This window comes from Lithobates pipiens, unplaced genomic scaffold, assembly GCF_037356315.1.
Source record: "Lithobates pipiens isolate NorthernLeopardFrog02 unplaced genomic scaffold, aLitPip1_a1.2 Scaffold_23, whole genome shotgun sequence".
Lineage (NCBI taxonomy): Eukaryota > Metazoa > Chordata > Amphibia > Anura > Ranidae > Lithobates > Lithobates pipiens.
In genome coordinates this window covers 288,525,804-288,534,836 of record NW_027507785.1, presented here as the reverse complement: position 1 = coordinate 288,534,836, position 9,033 = coordinate 288,525,804, and the positions used below count along the sequence as shown (strand labels likewise).

At 41.9% G+C, this 9,033-nt stretch overlaps 1 long non-coding RNA gene across 1 annotated transcript; it reads left to right on the top strand.

Moving 5' to 3' along the window:
* The first annotated feature begins 2,626 nt into the window (after positions 1-2,626).
* Positions 2,627-8,335, top strand: LOC143927046 (uncharacterized). The gene is made up of 2 exons (XR_013262223.1): positions 2,627-2,760; positions 8,002-8,335. It is a non-coding gene; the product is annotated as an uncharacterized LOC143927046 (long non-coding RNA).
* The last annotated feature ends 698 nt before the right edge of the window (positions 8,336-9,033 follow it).

Sequence of the window (9,033 nt, the reverse complement as noted above, 5' to 3'; positions counted from 1 at the left end):
CTGATATACAAGAGTTGCAATGGCATTATGCACAAAACAAATATAGGGGACTGACGTCCTTTCTTTTTTTTTAATACCTGCATCTGGTATACATGCACCAGCATTCGGATTTTTGGATATTGTGTTACAGATCTGAACGCAGCACGTATTTACGCACCTGTGTGCCCGTCTGCATTAAAAATAATGCAGCTGTGTTCAGATCCGTAAATAAAAATAATGATTGTAAATGTGTTTTTTTTTGTGTTTTTTTCTGGGCGTGTGAATATAACCTAATTGTAATCTTGGGGTTTAGCTTACTACATTACATTATATTATATTAGGTCGAACCTTGAAATTTTAATTTTAAATATGCTTATTTTGGCAACCTTAAAGTTTTATGGTATAGACTCTCCTAAAAAGGTGCAATGCATGCTATTAGGCTGGATTCACATCTATGCAGTTTTAGTGCTTTTTGCATTTTGCAGATTTGCACTAAAGTCCATTTAACATGAGTTCCTATGGAACGCGTTCTGTAGTGCAAATCTGCAAAATGCAAAAAGCACTAAAAATGCATAGGTGTGAATCCAGCCTTAGTCCACTAAGATGTTTACCTGTTCTAATTAGATCTACAGCCATGGTGAAAACAGAGATCCTTTGCACATTTCTAAAACTTTCTTCAGCATATTTATGAATTTGTGAATAAGGGTATATATTTTTTATAATTTAATAAAATAATAACTCATCAAATATTTTTTTTTCTGTATAATACATACTATTAAACAGACTATTTTTTAATACATTTTCCTTCATGTATTTATTTTTCTTCCTATTGTAAAAGGAAAATTTCGAAACATATGGTGCAAGATCAGTAAAGTGTTCCTAATAAAGTTGATTTACAGGTTGAAACTTGACTGTAAAGGTTGGGCAATATAAGAAATAGTTATTTTAAAGCTGCTATTTTTATATTTACTAAATGTATTATTGTATACAGATACATTATAGATTTTAATTGTTTATATATATATATATATATATATATATATATATATATATATATATATATATATATATATATGTGTGTGTGTGTGCGTGTTAAAGAAATGTAATAGGAGTTGTTATTCAGTAGATATTTTTACACTGGCCTTGGAACTTGCCTATTTCAGATAAACAACCGTGTACAGTGAAATCTCTTAAATTTAAGGTTCTACACCTGACAAATTACATTTATGTTCAAGTAGAACTGAGCAGACAAGTAATCACAATTGTCCAACCCATTATTATTTTATATACAGTAGTATGTAGTACAGCATGTACAGTATAGTAGTATATAGTATTAAAATAATGACAGATGAAAATAACAATAAAAATGTGAAGATAATAAAATTATTTAAATAAATAATTTATAATATATATATATATATATATATATATATATATATATATATATATATATATATATATATATATATATATATATATATATATAATAAATTATTTATTTAAATAATTTTATTATCTTCACATTTTATTATCTTCACATTTTTGTCAACAAAAATATCCTGTGCTAAAATGTCACAAAACAAGACAATTCAAATCTGTTTGTGACACTACAGGATATTTCTGTTGAGATATATATATATATATATATATATATATATATATATATATATATATATATATATTTTTTTTTTTTTTGGGGGGGGGGGGAGTTCACTATATACTATATATAATATTTATAAAATATGTTATAATATTTCATTAATAAGAAATTTTAAGAAATGAGTATTAATAAATATATATATATATATATATATAATATTGTGTACGTTGCATTATTGCAAATATTCCTAGTACTAATACAAGTGTAAAAACACATAACTGCCCAGAAATATATTCATTATTTGTTTGAGACATAGTTTGAAATATGAATGTTTTAAACATAAAAAATAATAAGTATTTTGAATATAAATATGTTCAGTAAATTAAAATAAAATAAAAGACAAAACAAATACAATTAAAAAAAATGAAGACCTGAAAGAAAAAACCTTGGAAATAGAAGTAAGAACGGCTCCAATTTCAGAGCACCCTCTAGTGTTTATATATAATATTACCACTAAAATAAACCACTATTTATCTTTCATACAGCCTGTCACATGTGTAACTCTGGAAAAATAAACTTTAGACACAACAAGAAAATATACAATGGTATTACCTTGCCTCTGATAATTTAGGAAAAACTAAATAAAATGTAGTATCTGCTCACAGTGGATAAAATGTAGACGCATACATCAGATATTAAAGCGTTTCCTTAATTCATGTGTAAATTTATAAAAAAGAGGGTCAAATGTAGGCACAGTTGTCTGCTTGAATTTAACCAAATTTACCAACCAGCTGGCAGCATGCCACTCTGCTATAGCTGTGATTATAATAGTATACAATGTGGGGTGCAAGGCGTGAAGGCCACAATATGAAAATAAAAAAAAAGGATTTCAGGATAAAATCCTCACTGGCAGCACAGGAATCATGTGTTGAGTGTGAATGTAGATAATACGGCACAATAAGTCTCCAGAGCCATCAATAGCAAATAATTGATAAGGTCGACAAATCTCAGCATGAAAATAGGCATAAATGTTAATTAGTGTCTTGTAGGGCAGTAGAAGCCAGCAGGAAGAACCATGCACAGCGGGAACTAAATATTCAACATACCTGGAGGTGTTGGATACCTGCAGCACTTGGAGATCTTGAAACCAGCGGCATTTTAAAAAGCAAGCCCCTGAAAGGGTAAGTATACATTGCATGTGTTCTGTTTTTAGTTCCTTTATTTTACTTTTCAGTGCATGCAATAAAGCTGAGCTCTAACAGATATAACAGACACAAATGACTACAACTCTGTAATCATTAATATAGGAATACATGTATGCTTTAAAAGCAAGTGCTTTTAAAATGCTGGTGCCGCCAAGCGAAGGGGGAGACGAGCTGGGCTTCGATCCCCCTCATTGCTGGACCCTGAGACAGGTAAGTGTCCAATTATTAAAAGTCAGCAGCTGCAGTATTTGTAGCTGCTGACTTTTTTTTTTTGTGGGAACTCTGCTTTAATTATGCTTAAACTGTAAAAAATAAAAGCAAAAAAGATATTTAAATATAGTGCCTGGGGGTCCCCTTAGTCTGCCTGTAAAGTGGTGCATCTGTAGCATGCATAGAGCATGCTGCAGCTAAAATTGTATTTCTAAAGAAAAAAGAACAAGTCAAATCCCATTTAAAATGATTTGCAGTTACAACTGCCGGCACCCAGCTACTGAAAAAAAAATGGAATGGGGTCCCCTCAGTCCATACGAGACCCGAATCCATGGATTTGAAGGGGAACCCCACACCCAACTAAAAAAAATGGCATGCCCCCCCCCCCCCCAAAATCCGTACCAGACCCTCAAGCATTCAAGCATTAAGATTGGCAGGTCAGGAAAGGGGGGGGGGTACTTTGCCAAACCTGAACCATACCAGGCCACATGCCCACAATATGGGGGGAGGCGAGTGCTTTATGGCAGGGGGGGGCTCTTCCCCCCACTCCAAAGCACCTTGTCTCTTCACCACAACCCTGGGCTTTGGTTGTGGGGGGGGGTCTGCGGGCAGGGGGCTTATCGGAATCTGGAAGCCCCCTTTAACAAGGGGGCCCCCAGATCCCGCTCCCATGTAAATGAGTATAGGGTACATGGCACCCAAAAAAGTAAAAAAAAATGCTTCTATCATCCATGAAGGCCGACCGCCTACTGCAGGCTGCGCCGTTTGAAAGTTCTTATACAGGTAAGAGCGGTATCGCCAGGTTTTTTTTTTTTCTTTTTCGGGTCCAGGGTTGTGGCAGCGGCATGATTTACGATGGAACTACATCGAGGGACACGGTATTTTTATTTGTATTTTTTAATAAAGGAAATGTCAAACACTGTCTCTGTGTTTTTATTACTTTTTGACACTTTTATGTGAATGAGTAGGGGCATTATGTATCACATACTCATTCGCATGGGGGGGGTTGGGATCTTGGGGCCCCTTGTTAAAGGGGGCTTCCAGATTCCAATAAGCCCCCTGCCCGCATAACCCCCACAACCACAGCCCAGGGTTGTGGGGAAGAAACCCTTGTCCCCATCAACATAGGGACAAGGTGCTTTGCCCCCCCCCCCCCAAAGCATCCACCCCTGATGTTGAGGGCATGTGGCCTGGTATGGTTTGGGGGGGGGGCGCTCGCTTATCTTTTTAAAAACCCCACTCCATAACAACCAGCTTTTACTGTGCAGCGTGCAGTGCATTGCAGGGCGTTCAGCGGGGTGAACACCCGCCAAACATCCTGCAAATTCAGGTGTTCCTCTAATGGGGCGAACAGCCAATGTTCGCCCAAACTCATGTTTGTGCCATTCACACATCTCTCCCCAGTAGTAGTACTCTGTCAAAACATGCACTAAACAAGTTAGTAAAGTAGTAAAGGCAGAACTAATATATTATCACCTGATATTGTTTGTAGCTATGTAAACATAGAAATGGATTACCAATGGCAATAGCACAATTTAGAATATAAGGTGATTAGTAATTAGGACTAGTAATTAGGACTAGGCATAGGATGAGACTTGAGACTTGGTGTACAGTTCAGTATAAACAGTAGCAAGGTCACCTACAATGAAGCAGTGAGCAGCAATAAAGCTTAATTTACTGAAAATATCAACTATACTGCCAAAACGCCTTGACTGACTGGATTCACATCCATAGAAATTAAGGAAATGGGAGAAAGGAACAAAGCAGACTTGCAGAATGGCTTTACATTGGGGGCAGTCATGTTATGTTGTCCTTCTGCCGGCTATCGTTGGGGCCCTTTAAGAAGCATTGGTGCACTTAACCACAGTTTTATTAGACTAGCATGCAGCATAGACACAGCAAAAGAAACAGTAAAGGTTCACTATAGGTGGTGTACTACTGTTGTTACTGTCTCCAGTAACTCAGTCCCTGCTAGTAGTGTGAACAATAAGCAGTTCCCTTTCACCAATCTCAGTGGTGCGGTGGTGATTTCTCGCTGTAGGGAGGGGTCCCTTCAGTCTCTCCACAGAATGCCTTCAGAGATTCAGCAGAGAGAAGGAGAGGTTGAGAGGATGTTTTGGTCCACCTGCAGCAACAGTGCCGATGCAATCACTGCTGTCTGTGGGGCTCTGCCCCAGGTGTCTCCACTTGTCTAGCGAGTAGCGACTCAGCAGTCGGTACAGTATTCTGCTAAAAGCTATTCCACCATTCCCCCCTGTGCCTCAGGGTGATTTTGGTAATTGAAGTGTAAAGAGTCCATGAGTCTTATTCTATGGCTGCTGTCCTGGACTTTAATTCCCAACACCCTCAACGTTTTGCATATGAATCCATATAGTTGCTTTTTCTTCTATAGTTCTCCCTCTGCTGACTAGAAGGGATAGTGCAGCAACATTCAGCAGGTACTGCAATTTCTGTATGCCCTAACTCATCTATATACTCATCTATATTATAGCCTACTACACAGACAGCAGAAAAATAACCTGGCAGGAGTTTTAACACTTTCCTACTCTATTTAAAAGTAAAACAATGGTTTGGGCTATACATACCCTTTAGGGGGTTATTTGTATGCATCTTATTTATACTGTATGCACTAGTAATTCATGTTATCATTAAATGCAGCCAGTTGACAGGGGATTTTAATTTGGTTAAACTTATTTTAATTTCTAACTACCTCAATACCCCTTCTGCCCAGGCCAATTTTTAGATTTCAGCCTTGTCACACTTTGAATGACAATTACTTAGTAATGCAACACTGCACTTAAATTTTATTTTTATAATTTTTTTAGACAGATAGAGCTTTCTTTTGGTGATATTTAATCAGCACTGGGTTTATTTTTGAGTAAATAATTAATTCGTTTTTTTTTCACATAATTTTTTTTTACATATTGTCAATAGTGCAGTACAGTGTCACAATATGACTGGTGTGGCAGTGATCAGGAATGCTTTCAGAGAATGCTTATTAGATGTTTGGCTCACATAAATGCCTAGAGCTGCCTGGCATCTAGCAACCAGTGATGTCATGGCTGCGACTCCCTCCCTGCCCAGTGTTGAAAGCAGAGGAGGATTTCACTTCTTCCTCCTCTGCACTAGTGCTCCTGGGGCCCAACACAACTGAGCTCTGCTGCTGCCCTCGTGTCATGCCATGGCCCTAGAGAGAGACAGTCCCACTGGTCCAGTGGTGGAGGGGTGCAGGGCAGTGGAGACAAACCCAGCGCCGACAGCAGCAGCATCTTGAAAGAGTGAGTGATGGCTCCGGTTAGCAGCAGGAGGCTGGCTAGAAGGAACAGCCCAGGAGGGAGTGGAAGAAGACCTCACTGTCACCCTGACCTGAGCAGCAGTGAGCGCAGAATCCCCCGGAACTTCCCAGAGCCTGCACACCTTCTCCAACATCAGCTCCTAGCTGTGACTGTCATCAAGAAGAAAGATAGGCTAACTAACGTCCCAGAGGACGAGGGTGGGGGGAGGTAGGTGCATCACACTCACCTACCCACAGACTAGGGCTGGGACAGAGGGGCACAGGCGGGACTGCACGCGGGATAGGGGGTCACTTTCACTCACCCCCTCTCTCTCATTCACCCCTCTATCTCACCCCCTCTCTCTCTCTCTCACCCGCCTTTCTCTCTCACCCACCCACTCTCTCTTCCCCCTCTTTCTCACTCCCACCCACTCTCTCTCTCCCACCCACTCTCTCTGTCCCACTCCCTCTTCCACCCACCCCGCTCTCTCTCCCACCCTTTCTCTCTCTCCCTTCCCCTTCTCTCTCCCCCTCTCCCACCCCCTCTCTCTTCCATCCACCCACCCCCTCCCTCTCTTACACCCCCTCTCCCCCACACCCCTCTCTCCCACCCACTCTCTCTCTCCCACCCACTCTCTCTGTCCCACTCCCTCTTCCACCCACCCCGCTCTCTCTCCCACCCTTTCTCTCTCTCCCTTCCCCTTCTCTCTCACCCTCTCCCACCCCCTCTCTCTTCCATCCACCCACCCCCTCTCCCCCACACCCCTCTCTCTCACCCACCCCTCTCTCTCCCACACCCTTTTTTAAAACCCTCATCCACCCGCCTCACCAAGCCCCTCTCCTCTCCCAAGTGGACACTGACTATCAGGTGACAGCAAGTGAGAGTTAGTCATCCTATCCCCTCGCAAGCACTGCCACTAAACCCACCCCCCCCCCAGCACTGCCACTCACCCACCCCCTCTCCCTCCCACTGCCACCACCTCCACTGACCTCATCCTCCTCATGAAAGACTACAGGTCACAGCATGAGCCCCTCAGAGCTAAGGATGTAACCCCCTCAATGTCAGTGTAGTAGTCAGTGTAGGGATCAGGTTGGTCAGTGCAGTAATCAGTGTAGCGTGTAGGGATCAAGTTGTTCAGTGCATTGGTCAGGCAGGTCAGTGTAGTGGTCAGTGTAGGGATCAGGTTGGTCAGTGTAAGGATCAGGTTGGTCAGTGTAGTGGTCAGGTAGGTCAGTGTAGTGGTCAGGTAGGTTAGTGTAATGATCAGTGTAGTGGTCAGTGTAGGAATCAGGTAGGTTAGTTTAGTGGTCAGTGTAGGAATTAGGTAGCTTAGTGTAGTGGTCAGGTATTTCAGTGCAGCAATCGGGTAGGTCAGTGTAGTGGTCAGTGTAGGGACCAGGTAGGTCAGTGTAGTAGTCAATGTAGGGACCAGGAAGTTCAGTGTAGTGGTCAGGTAGGTCAGTGCAGGAATCAGGTAGGTTAGTGTAGAAATCAGGTAGGTCAGTGTAGTGGTCAGGTAGGTCAGTGTATGTCCAGTTTTTATTCCAGATCCCTCAGATCATTTGTATTCCTTTTTTTCCTTTTTGTATAAAGTACGGATTTTATACAATTTCAGTGCCTTAGATTTAAAAAGCAATTGTTTCATGCATGTGTCAGGGCTGGCTTAGCCCTTCCTCCTCTGGGCTGGCCACTCAGCTGTCGGCTAATTGCCAGCTCTCTTCTCTTTCCACAGTTACCAGCTGTTCCCGATGATGCTCGTCTGACCTGCCTATTTAAAGCCTTCCTGCTCACGTTTTCATTTGCCTTCGCTTTGGTCACATCACAAGGAACCATCTCCTGCTCTTTGTTTCAAGACTGGCTTGCTGACATCCCACCTGGCTTCTTATCCTGCTTGCGGTTGCTCTCCTTGGATCCCTGACTTCCGGCCTGGCTAATTACCTGATCTGGTTAATGAACTTTGGACTGTCTGACTACCCGATCTGGCTACAGGACTCTGGCTATGCTTGACTACGCTTTTTTTATTTACCTTTTTATTTTTATTAATAAACTAGTGTGATTTGATTGTACTTCTGTCTCAGTCTGTTTCATGGTTTCTGACAGTATGTTAGCCCAACATTATAAAAACAATTACACTCTGTGAATCTAGGAGGACACCTGCAGCTGCACTTTTGGGCTAACATACATGAAACAAATGCTTAAATAGGTAAGGGGCAGGGCCATCCAGCGACGTCACATGGTGGCACCGCCCACTTGTGACGTCCCTGACAGGTACATGCTGGGGGGTCCCTGAATGGCAGTTTGGAAATGTGGTCACCCTACCTGCATCCTACTATTAGTCTGTTCCCTTGTTGCTGACCTGGGTTGCCTGTGACCTAAACATGGATCCTGATTCTGCTTTGTTGCCAGTTCTTGACCCTGACTCTGCTCCTGATCATGACATTCCCTTATGATTGTGTACCTCGCTGCACACCTGCTGCTGACCTCAGCTATCCCTGTGACCACGATCCTGTTCCTGGCTTTGTTCCTACATCTGGTTCAAGTGCCTACCTGGCTGTCATCTGAATCAGCTCTGCCCGCCACAGTGAGTTCCTGTCTCAAGTCTGCCCAGAGCTCTGTCAAGCCTCACATCTGGAACCTGCAGCCCATGCAGAGTGCCCCTTTAACGTTGGCTGGATCTCTGTGCACAGATTCCGTCCCTGATCTGATGTTCTGCCAGCCTGCATGGAACCACATTACCTCCCATTGTCAGTGGGACCTGGGCTAG